Consider the following 18,611-nt stretch of genomic DNA (forward strand, 5'->3'; position numbering starts at 1 on the left):
ATCAACCAGATCACAAAACAACAGCAGTGCAACCCTTATGAGCTGGAAGCAGAAGAGGGGAGGTAAATCCCCAGAAAAATTGCTCTAGGCACAGGAAATTCAAGCCTCAGGCTGCCAAGGACAGAAACACCTCCCATCCAGCACATCTGGACTGTGTTTCTTTGTAGAAATAAAGATTATTAGTATTTCAGAAGATATGGGTTATACAAAAGCTTATGCTTTTGTAGAAGTTTATGCTGTTACATCTGCTGAGCACCAGATTGAAGCCTAGCAGCACTCAAAACATCCTGAACCTCCTTGGTGGTCCAGAAGAAGTCCGATTCCTAGAAGCAGCTTCCAATGAAATTCTAAGAGACACTACAATCAGGAAAATGTAGTACGGGCAATATTTTTATCTACAAAGACAGTATTTACACCCTTCACCTCGGTAAAGTACAAAACCTTGGCATGGAGTTCCACTATAAAACAGGAAAAGGAGCCATGTGAGCTCCACTGCAAACTCTGGAATGACAACAATGTTAAATGCTGGAGTAAGGACTATCTTATTCTGGTTTAGTAGCAGCTTTTCACATAACTTATTAAAATGGCTCTGCATCATTGTTTAAACATACTTTGGTGGAGGCATCGAATTACTCTGACAAACCTGTTTGTCTCAGAGTACCATGAATTAGTTCAGTGATGAATGGCTGATCAGAAACTGGAGCCCTATGGGAACTGGCAGAGTCACTCACCAAAAGAATGTTACAGTAAAACAAATTGTGCTCTTCAAACCTATAGTGATAGTCTGCATTTTAAAGCTGGACATCAAAACTAATGGTCTTACTTCACGGTGCTCAGAAAACATTCAGCTCCCACAAATTATAAAGGGAGAAATAGAAGCTTGCTACCTGGAGAAAGCAATCAGAGAAATCCAACAACTATTAATACAGTACCTTAACACAAATCTAGGTTCTCAGGCACCTCAGATGCCATACCCAAATCCACTGTTCCTCTAAATGTCAGCATAACACAAAGTTTGTATTTCCACCACATTAAGATACACAGTAAATATAGGGTGCTAAAATCCACCATTTTAGTTCGAACCTCCAAATGAAGCAATTTCTTTTGATAGTGGAAATAAGCAGATCTGCCAAGTTGAACATCAGCACACAGTAGTAAAGACCAGAATTTCCCCCAAACTAAATTTGTATTCACTGATGCTACTTTCTAAGCAGCAGTACAAAAACAGGCACAACTGAAAATAAAAAGAGTATTTGCTGCATTTCAGACTAGTAGATACATGATTCCTTGTGAATTTTGACTGGAAGTCATTCTCACGAGGTAGAGGCAACAGGCCCTTTGAAATTGGCTCAGCACAATGCAGGCAGGAACTAAGCAAACTTCTTCAAACAGCTCTGCCAACACCATTCAGCTCCAAGCTGCAAAACTCCTGCTGTTTCAAACTTAGGGCCTCCTGTGAGCAGACTGCTGATTACACCAGGTTGTATGGCAGGTTTTTGATATGTGCTCAGGCCAGAATAAGAATGAAACCTGCCCACTAGCCATGTTAAATACAAGATTTCACACCAGACTGAAAGAAAAGGACACTTTGCCATCTATTCATTCCATTGCCCTCCATTAAAGGAAAAATTCACTGTAGTACACTGCACACATGCCCTGTTCAGAGTGCACAGCTCATGCAAGCATTACCGGACACGCTGCTATCACAAAAGATAAGTGGGAGACAGCACCATGCCAACATCTTATCTCCAAACAGAGGAGATATGCACAGTCAATAAAGCCAGAGTCCTGAAATGCAGGGCTGCAGCACATTTAATGGGGTTCTTTATCTCCAGTTATGCTTGTACATTACAGAACATTTGGAGTAGACAAGGAAAACAAATTAAAACAATTCCACAGGCGTCTTTCATATTGATTTTTATGAGACTAATCCAGAAGAATCAAACTTGTTTACAAGTTTCTATGAAATTTTGCCAGGGGCGACCCTTGGGTATCACCCCAGGCAAGGAAAGAGTAAAGGCTACCACAGCAAGCAGCAGCCAGGTCATTGCACACCTCGCTGCACACACCCCCCTCAGAAGGCACCTGCTGCCATGGGAAAGGGAAGTGGAGAACACAGGACCTGCAGAAAGCTCTCCCCTGTTCCCATAATACTTGTTTTTTATTTATGAATTTGAGCAGAGAGGCCTTTTCTGCCTAATCAAGTGCAAGCCCCTTGTTGCCTTGTAGCATCACAGCTGTGAATCTCCTAATTGCATCTTTAGTATGCAAAAGGTTAAGAAATGTTCATGAAAAGATGACAGGAAAGGCTTCGGTGGTCGGTCATAAACATGGACACGAGGCTTTTTCCTCAGGGAATGGTCAGTACAGAAATCAGATGTTCAGAATGTATTTCTGGCCATATGGTTCAAAGTGATGAATAATGTGCTTCAGAAAAGAAAGATGACAAAAATAATACAGCGCTGCAGTAAAGCACCAAATTAAACAAATAACAGGTGGTGACTAAAAGTGCATTTTTAATGAGCACCTCTTTATGAATGCAGACAATGCAAAGTGGTTTCCACTGCTTTGTAACACACCACTCCTCATTATGGATTAAAAATATCTCAGTTATATAGAGTCAGATGTGTAAGCCCTCCCTCTTTGGACCTCTCACAATTTATTTTTGTGAGATCTGGCAGCCAAGCAACATGAACTTTCGATTCTGAACTCTTAATAATCACAAATTCTTTAATTAACACTAACTTTTTTCACTAGGCAATTTTTTTATTAAATGTTGATGTATGTTTTAATAAACTTTGATGTGTTTCCAGTCCATCTGCCTCATCAAGTGTTCTGCTCTTCACATGTATATAATTGAGGAACAGCAGTCCAGTGGTTAATATAGAAGACAGTGTTTAAATTCCTGAGTTCAGACTGATGTGAAATACAGATCCACAGCAATTCTTCAAAGTGAATTATTGCTTTCCCAAGCTCTTCCCAAACCAGTCGGCATAAAATCCAGTGGCCAAGAATGAGACACTACTCCATACCAGGAGGTACTGCTATACCATGGGGTATTAAAACATCCTAAGAACCAGGGTTACTTGTCCAACTGAGAGAAAGCTAGAGAAATCATTACAGAGACCAGTTACCCAAGAAAGCAAGACTAACTTAAATGGCCTATTTCTGCAACGGAGGAAGTCTCTGAAAGAATGCCAGGCAGTTTATACAGTCAGGAATTGAGAGTTTGTGGTACTAGAGCTACAGTGCAATGAAGTATGTTCAGCTAAACCTGATAGTAGCCTGCTTTGTCTCACCAGAAGAGCAATATTATCTCAAGGACTGTGGCAGCAGTTTAGGTGGTTACTCAAGCCTGAATCTTCGTGCATGAAGGAAGGTCAGTGTTACAGAACATGAAAATAAATGTGTTCCTCCTCTCAAGTGCAGCTGTCCTGTTAATCTCAAAGATGACATATTCTTCATGTATCAGTCACCACTTTAAAGCCCTGATTCATACAGAGAGACTTAGGAGCACATGGCAGGTTACTATTTCAGCAGGTTGCTTATTTCTGCAATACATAATACTCCTTGTAATTCTTAATTGCTTTACTCCTCAAGGGCATACAGCCTGTGTCTTGGGAACTGGAACAGACTTGCTCTGAATATCAAAGAAAAATTAATGACTTGTCATTAAAAAGGTGAGAGGTAGTAGTTAAACTCTACCCCCTTCTAGCTGGTTCCTTGGAAGGACAATAATTTTTTTTAATTATTATTTTTCCCTTTTAATAGTTGTTTTGATGATATGCTAAAAAAATAAACAAAAAAGGCTTGGCTCCACTCTGCAAATAGAAATTATTTTAGGCTGCTGTGTATTTAATATTGTATTACATTACTCAGTATGGTTGTTCTGTTAAGCACAAACTTCAATGGCGTCCCAAGTGTCAGGAAATCAGTTCACCTCATTCATAACTTCTCTGATAGAGCAGCAGCTGCACATGCCAAATATGTGGAACTCAAAAGGGCCTGTATCACAGAGAGAGAATGATGATTAAACAAACTGGGAGTGCTTAAACTGACTAACAGTGAAATAACCTCCCTCTCCCCTCAATAAATGCAGTGAGCTGATCTCAGTTAACAAAATACTGCCTTTTTTATGAACACACAGCTTCCATAAGGCCTTAAGATTTGCATCACAGCTTAGTAAAATTTAAAAATCCTTTAAAATCCTTTTCTAAGTTAAGACTAGCAGAAGGAGTCTAGAAGGAGACCCTTCTAGGAGACTTCCTGTAACACCAAGCAAAAAGCACTGCACTTCCATCATGATATTTGAATGCTTCTTCGCATACAGAGGGAGTAATTAATACCAAGGGTCTCTGCTTCCAGGCATGGTCCCTACTGCCTGAGGTCTTGTGCCCTACCCCACATGAGCCCAGCTGGAAAGGTTTTGTGCCCAGCACAGTCACAATACACCCAACAGACAGAAAACCAGTCCTTAGAACCTGGTATTCATCTGACAGAAGGTTTGTGCTGCAAGGTCTAGGAATTTGAGAAGCTGTACATTTCAGTTTGTACAGATTCATGCTTTAAGGAAGTCAAAGTCACCATCAACACCAGTAGATCTACCTATCAATAAAGCAAAGATTCAATGGTCAAATCCAGCAAATGGGATTGTATCTCAGATTTTTCCCCTTCTTCCAGGTAAACCTATCAACATTTAGAGTGCAAATATTCTAGGGTCTTTTCCTCTGACCAATGTTCCATTTAATTTATTTCATGTCCTTAACTTATCTCACTTGAGTCGCACAGACGTACTTCAATACCACCTTTTCTCATTTTGTGGAACTACCTCTTTTCTTACAAGTGGCCTGAAATCTTTAATTAAATAAATTAATTTGGGACAAGTTAAACTTTCATCTGACAGTTAAAAAGGTAGGAAAGAGGAAGAAGGACTTCAAAAGAAATCCGAGTCCTAGTTGAAAGTGCAATAAGACAACAATGAAAACCAAATTATTACAATGCATAAAAATCGTTTCAAAATCCATCATATGTACTCATAGGTAATTTTTGTTGCTGTAGAATCAAACAGATATTTGAAGTATTAAACAAGTGTGACATTAAACACCTCAAACATATCTGAGCTGACCAGTATGAAATACTAAGCAGTATATTTTTGCAGTTTAATCTCTCTTTACACTCGAGCACCCTTCATTGTAACTCAGACTAACTTGACATTACCAGAAATCTTTATTTCTGGAGATGAAAGGAGCTCCAGGTACATTTCTCCTGATCTGCACGCTTGCCCCTTTCACAATTTGTTGGTACCAGGTTAGGCAGGACCCATTCCCTATCATCTCAGCAAAGACAACACCCCAACAAAAGAACACTGTGGCAGTGAAATACTCCCCATCACTGGTACCAAAGAGGATAAACAAGGAAGAAACTGCAAGTTCACAGCATATACCAGCAGAGTGGATTTACTCTTTCTTAAGAACAGAAGAAAATAACCCCAACCACTACCCCAAAAACTACACACACAAGTGCAATGAAACCCACAGTTCAGAAAGCTAGTCTTTGTTATAAATTTATGGGGGAAGAAGACGTATGTGTGAGATTTAATTTTTAATATGGCTTTGTTTTGGGGATGAAAAACAAGGACCGAGTATTTCCTAGCCTCTGCTTAGGCAGATAGATCTTTCAGCAGCTCTTAATCAGTTACACAAACTACTCAAACTGCAACACTATACATTAAAAACAAAATAAACAAACCCCACACAGAACAAAAACCCCCCACAACTATAATGACTTAAATCTAGTGTTGACCTGATAACCTCCTTTGGCACACTGGTCAGACAGCTGCTTTAAAATCCCAGATTCACTAATTCAAAATTATCACACATAGAAAAGCTTATTTAAAAGAAATGTGCTGAAGGCCAATCTGCTTCTCACCTCCTTTGCATATTAAATATAGTTGGTGGAAGCAGCTGAAATATTTTACTTGAGTTACTGCTTAAGTTTTAAGCTGGGAATTATATGCTACCTATTACAGAAAAAACAGTTGATCAGGAATTTATTTGTGCTTTGAGCACCATTCAGTGGCATTTAATTAACTAAAAATAAATCACTCTTCACCGTTAACTTTCTTAACTTACAAAATACTTGGGGGAATTAAGATTTATGCAACCTGAAGGGAGAGACTTGCATGAGTATCAGTAAGATCAAAGTGACCTGTGGGTTTGGGTTTTTTTTGTTGTTGAAGTTGGGATTTTTTTCACATATTTGGTATTTAAGATTATTCCTTTAGAGTCTCAAGAGTTATAATAATATGGTTGGTAATGATTCTATATCTGCTCGATTATGAGTATATTTCTACTTGTTTAAAAGCCTACTGAAAAGAAGCTTTAAATAAGCCATCCTTTACAAATGGGTGACAGTGCGGACTTCAAAGTCTGTGTGCTAGAGGAGCACAGCAGTTTACTGGGTTAGAAAAACAACTGCTTTTTACTCTCTCATGCCAACTCAGCTCTCTCATCTGTGTGTGTCTGTCTTACAGCAGGTTTGGCAGAGCACTCAAAGCCTCCAAAATTAGGCGTCTTGCTAAGCTCAAGACTTGGAAAGCAAGCCAGTGTATCTTCTGCAGATGCCCAAATGGCTGCCATAAACACTGCGAAACATCTAAGCACTGAAAAAGTGTGATACATACTTTGACACTGGTAAAAGCTGCAATATGCTAGCAATATGTCAAGAGGAACCAAAACAAATCACAATCTGGCAAGACAGTTCTGGTCCCACAATATACAAGAGTATCAAAGCAAAACTGTTTGAAGACCCTGATATGCAAGATGCTCAGCACACCTCTAGTCTCTCAAGTCAGTGTCACTAAAAATCAGCTCCTAAGGCATACAAAGAAAGGACAATTGCAAGTTAACTGAAATGCTTTAGGAAACAAAAGGCCAAACTGCAGCTGTGTCTAAGGGAAGACAAATCTTCAAGCAACAACAAATTATTTGAAATCTGAACCCTTCAATTGCACAGAATTTGGATCTAGCAATTTATAAAAAAAGAACGGGCTAAGTGAAAAAAGGGGGATGAAAATCACCTCTCCAATCAAGACTTTGGCTCAGGCTACAAAGGAAATGCATACTGGAAGAAATGTGAGACAGCTCAACCAAGTTTGAGAATTAGAGCACTCTGGTTTAGTTTCTTCTGCATGACTGAAAGCTGGGAGCTAGATTAAGTGCCAGAGCACTGAAGTGTAAGCAAGGCTTCTAATAATGGCAGCTTTTGTGGTCCTCTACTACAGAATTATTCCTTCTGCATGTAAAACTGTAAAGATACATCCACATGCTGTTCAGATAAGCATTTGCCACAAACTCTGAAAACAAAGAGGAAGCTTTCAATACTGACACACAGCTTTTGCATATTCAGGAAAACACAGAAGACAGAGTGGGACTTATCTGGTTTGGTTGTTGGGGGTTTTCTTTCACTTTTTAAAGTATCAACATTAAAGAAGTGACCTTGAGACACTTATTACCTTAAAGAGGCAACTCCTTGTAGTTGAATTGTTTTGTTTTGAAGTAACTACACAGCCTTGAGAGACTCCAAGTAATGCAAACAGGTTAGTAGTCAGATTAGAAGGGGTTTGGCTATAGGGGTTCTTTGGTGACTGCAGTTTTTGTTGGAGGGGTGGCTTTTGTTGGTTTGGTTTTGCTTGGGTTTTTTTTATAGTTTTTAATTTTTTTATGCTTGGTTTGTTTTGGGGTTTTTTCAAGTGAAGTGTTTTTTACTTTTAGAGTAACTGCTTCCTGGAACTGATGATGTTTCTTCAAAACTTCATCCTGACAAAAGAACATTTTTAACAAACTTGGTAGTTCTGCCTATAGTATAAAAAAATCCTAAAAGAAATTCACCTCCTTCCAGTTTCTACCAAAAAATGATCCTGCCTCCCTTGGGACCCCAGTCATTTAGCTTTACTGTAACACAGCTGCTCCAAAATGACCCAGGCATCAAACTCAGCACAAACCTCCCCTCCTGTAACACATACTGCACACTAACAGGTCTTTCTGGGATACACATTTGGTGCTACACTCCCTTGCAAATACTTTTCTAATAGAAGCATCATTAAAAAAAAAGGAAAAAAAAGACACCCAAGAACTACTCTTAAGGTTCCACTTATCTTCTTTTGCTTCTTATACATACAGCAAACAACTTCAATGTTTTTGAAGTCCTTTTTTTACCTTTTTAATGTAAGGTAAATAAAGGTGAATTTTTTAGAGAAAGAGCATCACCTACTGTAGTTGAATAATATAAACAACCCACTAAATAAATATTTTCCTGTCCTGTGAAAATGAAATGGAATTCATACAATACTTTTTGTTTGTGCTAAGACAAGTCTTTCCTACCAGCTCCCAAAGGAGCAGATGTCTATCAATGTTATCTTGATCACCTAACACACACAAATGATGTCATTTAAGTCTAAAAAACAAATTAAATAAACATCTAGAGACTTTTAATAACGCCAATTATGAAAGAGAAGAGATAGCGGCAGGTCCACAGGGGCCATTTCTGTCTGCTGAGCAGATTTTTATTTAGGCAGTTTTACTGGCCATATGAGGACACAGCAGAATTTAAACACTTCACTCTCCTTCAACTCCGTCTCTTAACCATAACAGAAAACAGAGAGGCACAAGCTCACACAGCTCATATTCAAATAGGCCATCTAAACAGCTATTTCAAAAAGTCATTCTGCTTACTCGAAGTATAATGTGCACATAGTTTAATTTGCTGCTTTATTTGCTCCTTAGAGTTTGCTCATTTTATAAATCCTTCTCTTCAAAAACCAACATGTGTGCAAATGGGAGATGCATGCATGCATGCGGAAGTGATAGCGTTTCAATTTCTGTGCATTCATGAGCTGGTGCCTTCCTTAGATTGCATTGGTGTAAAGTCCATACACTATATAAAATAGGACATTTCCCCTTTCCTGTGAGTTACCTTCAGCAGAGAAACTAGCACACAAACTCCCTCCTGTCCCCAGGTTTGTGACTTTCTCAGGTCCAGTGACCCGCTCAGTGGGGTAAATCCCATAATTCCTAACCAGGGTAGGTGTCTCCACAACCTTCATGTGGATTTCTTGGCCCAAGAGAACTCACATTTATCAAAAGTACAGGAGGTCAACAAACTCAAGCAGACCTTTACAACAAGCCACAAAAGTTTTAAAAGTAAATAAAACTCTGCGTTAGATCTAAGATCTCTCACACCATTCTGAAACCTGACACTCCTCCAAAAGGACAGTGAAGCACTGCTTTAAAAGACATCTCAAATACCTGTCTCAGATGAAAATACACTGTGGAAGAATAGCTTACAGGTCTAATAAGCTATTAAAAAGAACAGTGTACAAAAAGGTGAAAGCTCATTACAGAGCTTTGTATTAAAAGCTGAACTAGGATGCTGTTGAGTGGAAAGCCAAGGCCAGCTGAGTTACAGGCACAAAGAGACACCTTTGCTTGCTCCACACCACAGGGCCACAGATCACTGCCTGGAATGAGCCAGGACATCGAATCTTAATCTGAAGTCAGAGTTGTGTGAAATCAAGACTGTGGACTGAACCCTGTGTGTCACAATACAGAATGTGACAATCCAGTGTCGCTTTCATTGAGGTTAAGTAACACTTTAACAGGCAGAACACACCAACAAAATAAGAATATAAATCACTTTTCTTTACTACCTGCCATTAAAGAGCAGAAGTTATTTGCTTTGGGAACTGGTATGCAATTATGGGACTGTTTGGCAATAATACTTTATACATTTGTGGAATTCATCTTCTCTCTTTAAAGACATTTTAATGAAAAGTACTAAATGACATGGAACTCATTACAGAAACACAGGCAATAAAGCAAACTTTAGCTTTAATTTTTTTTACTGTGTTTTAGCAAAAAATTAACCTCAAAACTATTTTCAGCTGTAAGTGGCATGAAGACCATTTTCTAACTTACCCAAAATTGGTAGGCTCTACAAAACTTAATTCACCCTTTTGCAAAATTTCAGCCGACAAAAATAGAGCATTTGCCCAAAATTGAGGCAGCAGGACTGAACATGGCTGTCTGAACAGTGACTTACATCTCAAACCTAATATCCAAAAATACATATGTAACAGGGGACTGAAATATTCTGTGGCTTTAGCATTGGTAATAACAGCAATAGTCAAGGAGATTAACATCAGACCTTGGCTTTCACTAAGGAAAGTCACACACACTCTCAGATTATTCTTTTTTAAGCCATATGAAGGATACTGTGGATGTGTTCTGCAGTTCAGACATCCCAAGAATTGCTCTCAATTAACATGTCAGAGGTTAAATAAATACTGCTGTGTGGGAACCAAACAGCTATTCCATACTGTAAAATTTTACAGGTCACCTCCATCTGCCACTGTATTTTAGGGCACTACTCTCTTTTCTTGGCTCAGTTTCTTCATTTGTCTGCACAATATACTCACACCCCTCTAGCCTATTAAGAAAAACAAAGACAAGACTGCAGACATATGTCAGGCTACTCTGCCCTTTCCCACATTCTAGCTCCAGGAAAAAAGTAGTTTAAAAGTCAACCCATTCTCTTCCATCTCTCTGAGGTCACTATTTCATTCTGCACTGAAATCCACATAGAGCCTTAAGGGAAAAAAACATGTCTCTAAAATCAGTCAACCCTTCAGCTTCCAGATAGAATTCAATCTATCAGCCAAATGTTTCCTAGAATCACAACCAGTAATCTCAATCAGGTGTCCAACAGCACACTAAGTCACTTGGAATGGTACCTCTCACCAGCCTGGGAACATTTAAAACTGATCTCTGCAGAAACTTATTTCAACTCTGAAGCAGAAATGTTTGTTTAGTTCTTCTGGAAATGATCAAGACAATTTTCACTAACAAAGCATCAGACAGTCTGGCTGTTAGTGATGAATCACCTGTCTGCCTCTTTCCCATTGAAATACCTGATAACAGGACCTACACATAATTACCATGATTTTTGTGCTTCTTGTGTTTGTTCACTGCAGCAGAGTGGTAGATATTTTCAGCTGAAGAACTAAATCAAAGACTAACATCACTGGTTCAGCATTTCCCAGAATGGCTGCACCAAGGTCAGTCGTTCCCTTGCCCTGCACCCACCACCACAGTAAGTGAATGTCTTCACAATTCCCTCTGGACAATACCAGTCTTACACCCAACCATGTCTCATGATCATTCTCCTGCAGAAGAGAAAGCCTAACTCAAAACATTTTTGTCACTGCCAGACCAAGAAAGCTCCATTAAGCTCAGTACTGCATAAATCCATATAGACAGTTTGTGCCCATAGCAAGTTTAAACTAACTACTAGTCTAATGAAGAACAGAAGCAGAAGCAAATACACAGCTAATAAGGTTCTACTCCAGGTTGTGCCAGTGGCAGAATCTCAAGTCCTGAAAGGCCCACTGCCTTACTGAAACACAGACCACCCCTACAATTGTGCCTTACAAATAACTTATTTGTCATAGAAGCTTGTTTATTTATTGTAGACTTGTGAAAAACAGAGGCTTCATGGCTGCTCACTGTTGCTGCTTTGGGCATCTGTAACTTCAGGCCACAAGAACATGCACACTACCTGTGGTAGGTGCAACAGTACAATTGCCAATGCAGAAAATTTTGGAAACTCTATGAATACAGCCCACTCAGCTGTAAAGAAAAGGGAGAGAACGGCACTTAGGCGTGAATGAGATCAGCAAAGCATGTGAATTAAACAGTTTCTGTTGAAGCTTTGGATACCTTGTTCATGAGAAAGCTGACACTCTGTTAATAATTTCAGAATTTAAAGCTCAAAATGAAGAAAGGTTGTCCTTAAGCCAAAACTGTTCCCTAGGGAACAGGAGTCAAAGAAAAGCAGTCACTCAGGCACGGTATAGCTTAAATCTGTCAAATTATCAAAGCTATCAAAAAGTAGTTCCATAGGGCATTAGGGGTACAAACTTTCCCCCTAAGAACAGAAAAATACTTTTTTGACTTCCAGGTGAGTGCATTTATGTGCATTTTTTTGCATTCTGCTGTTTACTTTGCTAAGGACTAGATTACTAGCCCACTAGAAGTAGCCTGCCTAGTAGGGAAAGATTCCAGCTCACACAGAAGGACACTGCTACTTCCAGAACTTTATTTATAGCTTGAGTACAGTCACCAGTCCCTAGGCTGTGCCCAAATCTGGAGCTCCAAATTTGAATTCCTCTTTGCAGTTCAGCTAAGAGCTCTAAACCCGACCCAGTGCTTCAGCTACAGAAGTGGGGGTTGTTTACTGATCTGGAAGCTGCTGGTATTGCAAGACCTTTGCTGATCCACAGGGAAAAACAGTATTTGCCTCCACCTAAAAACAAACTCACCTGTATTCCAGAGGTTAGAAACAGCCTCAGCAATTGTTGGGCAGCTAACATCTTTTAACATACCTGATAAAAACTCTGCTGCTTGTACTTGCTTTACACAAGTATAGAGCAGCGAAGTAAAAGGAGGACAAGGATTGGCATCCTTGCCTTCCATGATCTCTGTGCCCAGCTAAGTGATTTAGGTGGAGACAATAGGAATTGTGGTAATATAGTCTCTAAAAATTGAATGATTTGCTTCCCCTTTACTCACACCCCCTTACTTTAATGAGAACACCAAGGGTTTTTATGGGTTTCTTACTGAAGTTGCACATGCCACACAATCACAGCTCTTCTCAGGATTGTGTCTCAGTACAATTTTTTTTTTAATAGATATTTTCGACCTTTTAGAAACATGAGGTAATCTGCTAGGTATTTAGTGGCCACAACTGCAGGGAATAGAGGCAACAAAAATACAGTCATCACCACACTGTAGCATTTCTTCCACCAGCATTTTTCATCCACATACTCCAGATGTGACCATAATACCCATCCAGACATAGCCAAGGGATGATTACATTATTTTCTTCTGGCAGCTTCAAGTTTTTCATGTAAATGCGAGGAATTTCTGCTTAAGAGTGCAGGATATACTGTTGGAGTGATTACTGACATTTTTGAAGGTGAGGAAACTAGCTGCTTTCAAAACAGACCCTTTCATAAAACTCCTTTATTAATTGGTATCAAAGTGATTTTTAGTACCTTAGAAAAAAAACATTAAACCCAGACTGATACATGAGCAGAGGAAGCACAATAAAGACAGCTCAAGCTTTCCTGCCAGCATGCCATAGGCTGCTCCCAAAACTCTACAGATATGAGCACATTATCCAAGCATTACAGATATCAGGTGCTGCTTTTAGATGGAATCTTCAAGTAGCAGCACCTACAGGATTTAAATATTCTCTACAACACAGCAAAGGGAGAACTAACACCCTTCAGATTTTCTATCATTCTTCCGTCATCTTTCAGTTTAAAGACAAACAAGCATTGGAATTCAATCAGAGCAAGAAGAGTTACATAAACTTCACACTATGAGCAAAGAAAACTTTCTGCTGTGTTCAGCCTTTTCCAAGATACAGCACCAATTCCAGAAGTTTTATGATCAGCCATTTCTCCAGTGAACCGGTAGTGTAACCATTATTAAATGCAATTAATGACATTATCTTGAATGCTCATAAAATCCTCCAGCAAAATGAGTCATACATTTGGTTTCAAAAGAGGGGCCTTCTCAAGTCAATAAAACCTGCAAAGGTACAACTGTTGAGAGAGTGGGAAATACAAAGATGTTGCACAGTATCCACTGGTAACAAGTATCACATAGCCAACAAATAAATAAAAACCACCAAAGCCAGCAGCAACCACTGTTGTCCTCCCTTTTAAGAGTCTTGACATTGTTTTTCTTAGTAGCCACCAGCAATACAGCCTCCTGCAGGTCAAAGTTGCAAGACAGCAACTTTTCAGAAAATTGTAAATTAACAAGTTAGCAAATTTCTAAAATAGAGAGGTTATTCAAACAGAAAAAAAGGCCTCTTCATTGCACTTACCCATCCAAAGTTATGTCTGGTGAAACACATATGGGGCTGATCTTTAAAGCTTAAATCAAACCCAAATTCCACCAATAACCTGGCTTGCTCATGCTTTATCTCCAGCAGAAACTCTCAGCTTATGAGATCAGGAAAGTGCCAACACTGTAATACTTGTAACTGTGCTTCTGGATCAGATCTGGCCTTGTTTTCTGAAGTAGTATTATCTGTATTAATGAGATTTTTGCTTTAATGAAGAGATCAGCTATATAGATATATGAGAAATCTGATATTAGATACCAACAGAATGGACAATTACATGATCTGAAATGTCAACTACCTTCTGAATATCAGCATTAATTTTAGTAGGCACTTATGTCACCTTCCTCAGATACTGTTTACAGTACCATAAATTTATGTCACACTCTTGATTGCTCCTGCCCAGTACAGAGAAGGGCAAGGATTCTTTCATACCTACCAACATCCTTCAAAAAAGATTCACTAAAATGCTGCTTCATTCTAGACAATCTGGTCCACCAAATTCAGCATTTATGCCACAAACTTGACTTCGGTCCATTAAGCAAAGAGGAATGTAAAATGTCAAGGTCAATATCGTATTTTTAGGAGCTTTTGTTTCTCTTGAGCCAACGGAAGACTTGTGTTCCTATTGTTTGTCAGGAGCTTTTCCCTGACAGTCTGTAAATGTATTTTCAGTCAGTAAGACACTACCCTCACTTTAACTTAGGCTAATGTATTTATACTACTTCACTAAACAATGCCCACAACTTCAGACTGTTTAAAAAAATCTCTAATAGTCAGGAGAGGAGTAGCCTAACAATATTTAATTATTAAGAATACTTAGTATCTCAAAGCATCTATTTGATTGCATGTTATAAAAAACTCTAGTAAAACCTACTTAAATCATATACTAAATGACAAGAACCAAACATCTAACAGAGACATGAGTACAGATGCAACATTATACTCAGCATCAATCTCTAACACAGCTCAATTACAGCATAGATGGCCTCAACTACCCCCAGACTATGGCAAGTTGAAGGCTGCACACACCACATGAAAGGCAATCTCAGATTAACATCAAGACCTTGGATTTGCCCTGAAGATATGATTGTGTCAAGGAAAAGTAAATTCCTTATATAATGTTATTACCACAAAAAAAAAATTAAACTTTGCATTTGGTCCTGAAAATGTAATTACAACAAAGACTGATGAGCTCTCACGACTGCTTTCTTTACATACAGTATATATATATGTATATATATATAGTCTTCAGGCAGCAAGATTCACTGTATTTAATTTCTGAACTACAATAGGAACATCACTGCTACTGCAAGCCTCAGCTACTGTTTCCCATTGAAATTTCTGTGTCTTAACCTATTTTAGTTGTTGCTAGCTTTATTGGATTAGCTCAACAGCTAGGTCAACAAGCAACATAACACATGACTCTGAATCACTTTTCTTTTTTCCTGACTCTGGTCTTGCTCCAGGTACTTTTAAAAGAAGTCAGAGTATCAGCTTTGAGAAAGGAAAAAAAACAAAACCAAACACAAAAAAAAACACAAAAAACAAACAAACAAACAAACAAACAAACAAACAGTTAATGAATGAAAGCTTCAACACCTTAAGGACCAGACTCTCAGACAGTAAATTTTGTAGGGGCACGAAGAAAGTTAGGATCTTGTAGACTCCATATGTATTTAAACTATTTACTGAGTTACAGAAATAACAAGATAAAACAAAAAAACCAACTCACTAAACCCCAAACTTCAGCCTCTAGTTATGACCAAATGGAATTTCCCCTTAGAAATCACAAGTCTCAAGAACAACATCAAATTTCATCAGCATCTCCAGATTTCAAGAGACACAGATCAATTAACTTCAGGAATACATGATATCCTCCCCTACATCATCTCAAACCTGAGTTACTTTGTTTCCCCAGCAGGCTACTGGAACTTGCACAGATGAGTCACACAGTGCATCTGACTTTGTCATTTTTCACAAGTGCCTCTCTCAGGTTTCCCTAAGCAAGTTCAGGATCAGAGTTGTAGCAATCACATAAAAGAGTCATAGGCAAGCTTTGGAAGAGAATGGCATGAAAAGGCACTACTCTACATTTCTTCTGTATTTTGAAGACAAAACCAATACACAGTCTCTTCTATATATACAGAAAAGATGAAATGTCCAGGGTAAACACACTGACATCAATTCCTACAACTGGCTTCTTCATTATATGATTAAGACATGCAGAGAAGCATTTTAACAATCCTAAGTGGTTTCAGCCTGGTTTATACACTGCACAGCATTCAAATCTGGCAAAAAATGTATAGAAGGAAACAGCAGAACAGTTACCACCTCACTAAGAAGTCCAAATATACACAACAGTGTGCATACAGAAATTCTATTTAGAGTACCTGAGTTCGTGCCATGGCTCTCCAGCAGCAGCCAACTCTGCAAAAGCACTCAGCTGTCACCACTCTGGTTTTAGGAGAGCACTTTTACAGTCGAGGAACACTGACAGGTCAAGAATGACACCCAACAAGTGCAGTGTGAGACTCTGCAGTCATTCCTGCACTTCTCTGTCTTAGAGGGGTTCTGAACAATCAACTGCTTGAACACCAAAGTACAGAATATAAAAAGTCTACCTTCAAGCTAAGCACAGATTTTTCCTATCAATTTAAAGTTTATGTTCTAGTTTTAAAAACATTTCTTCATCAAAATTTTATTTTCTAGCAGCCCCTTTAAGAAAAGGTTTCCTGTTTCTATGAAGTTTTATACCTAGAAACACTACTACCATTTCATCAAACCCCTTCACATACACAACCCTACCACAAAACAGCCCTTTTAGTACACGCATCTCCAAATGCTATGACAGTCTTTGAGGACAACTTCTTTAAAAACAAAAAAAAGGAAGGCAAGGAAGCTGCCTCTGGCCATGAGGAATAGATGGAGAAGATAACTGTACTGTCATTTTCAGAAGAAAAAGCATGGCTGAAAGTACTTTTACATAAACACAATTTCCTCTCCATTTCCTGTAGCAAGCTTCTTTGAGTCCCCAGCTCCCGCACTAGCTAAAACAGTACAGCACCACAGATTAATTAGCAGAGAGCAGAAATCTCACCTGATAGTAAGTCTTAATGTTTCTGATCAAGATGGTCAGGTTTTGAACCCGAAGATAGGTATCATTATTTACGTGCTTGTTGACACGTTGGTTGGTTGGTCGAGGATCTCTATTAAAAAGGAAGAAAACAAAAAATATTACTAATTAAACCAGTATTAAGACTTAACACATTAATAATACTCAATAAGATAAGTTTATTAATTAAATACACTGACAATTATACAGGGTACATATGCATTAATTCATGATAGAATAAACTCATTACCTCTGCACCTATGTGTAAGCTGGAAATATATTCTGCATGTCACAAAGTACCCTACTGCAACCCACACAGTATTTTAGGTCAGCTTCCCTTCTTACCAATATTTCCCTGAAAAAAAAAAGTCATATCTAGTTTGTGCAAGCTAGATCAAAGCAGTCTCTGATAACATGGGATTTCCCTTATACAAATAAAGGCAAGTCTAGGAAATTCTATCATGCCTTTCTCAGCTTTGGTGTTTCATGACAAGAGGGTATTAATACTTGATCAGTGATTACCGTAAAAACTGTGAAGACCAGATGTATTATAAACTGAAGGGAAAAAAATAATATCGCACTTATTACCCCCATATCATCTAACCAGATCTCTCATACACACGCTAAGTTTTTTATTTGATTTTGGAAACAAGTCAAAATTGTACCTGAAGAAATTTATTTCTAAAATAAAAAATAAGACACAGGAAAAAAGCTGGAAATAATTGCATACAAATGTACACCTTCAGATCATCTCCCTACACTCTAAGGAGCTGAGTTGAAAAGAAAGGCACATGAAAATCTTTATCTGCCAATAGCACAGATCAAAGTTTTGTGTTTGCCCTCTAATAATGACTCTTATCAGCAGACTCCTACACAATCCAAACACCTGCCTCCCAGAGCTCTGCTCTGGCTGTTAATTAAGCCATTCACAGCTTTTCCAGGGCCAATTATTGAACTCGGGCGTTGACAAGGAAATAAAAGAGGAACTGATCCAGTATTTATTTTTAAAATATATCTGCCAACGTTTACATAAATATGTCAAAGAGTTTGTACTTTTTTCTTAAATGCACAACCATTCCAGAGAACCTCTTGTGTGAAAGCAGTGCTATGGGACTAAGTATGAAAAAATACCTAGATATTTCAGAGATGAGAGAAAACTGCCTTGACAGCAGATAACATCAGACATGGTATTTATGTACATGGATTTAAGCATATGAGCAATACTGGCATAAACTAGCAAGACACTACACAGCCTTTCCAGCAGCAAACCATTTTGTATACAGATTTATACTATAATAAATTATGAAAGAACAAAAAGAGGCAACTGCAACCAGCTTTTAAAGTAAAATCTGTAGTAAGTATTCCATGTTACTGCTGCTCAGATACAGGAGTGCAGAAGACACGCTTGTAACAGTTGACAGGATGGATCCTCGGTGAGGGAGAAGCATAAATGCCACCTGGGCTTGAGCTCAGGCAGCACCCTTGCCTTCAGTACTCTCTGAGCAGATGCTGTACTTCAGAGGAA

At 38.6% G+C, this 18,611-nt stretch overlaps 1 protein-coding gene across 1 annotated transcript in view; it reads right to left on the reverse strand.

The window, feature by feature from the left end:
• Nucleotides 1-17,170, reverse strand: part of CCDC88C (coiled-coil domain containing 88C) — an 86,787-nt gene extending 69,617 nt beyond the window's left edge. Inside the window, exon 1 of the mRNA XM_015631183.2 lies at nt 17,072-17,170. The gene's annotated coding sequence lies outside the window, so the exon portion shown is untranslated. The remainder of the gene's footprint in view (nt 1-17,071) is intronic.
• Nucleotides 17,171-18,611: the final 1,441 nt, after the last annotated feature.

The sequence above is a fragment of the Parus major genome, chromosome 5 (assembly GCF_001522545.3).
Source record: "Parus major isolate Abel chromosome 5, Parus_major1.1, whole genome shotgun sequence".
In the NCBI taxonomy this organism is placed as follows: domain Eukaryota; kingdom Metazoa; phylum Chordata; class Aves; order Passeriformes; family Paridae; genus Parus; species Parus major.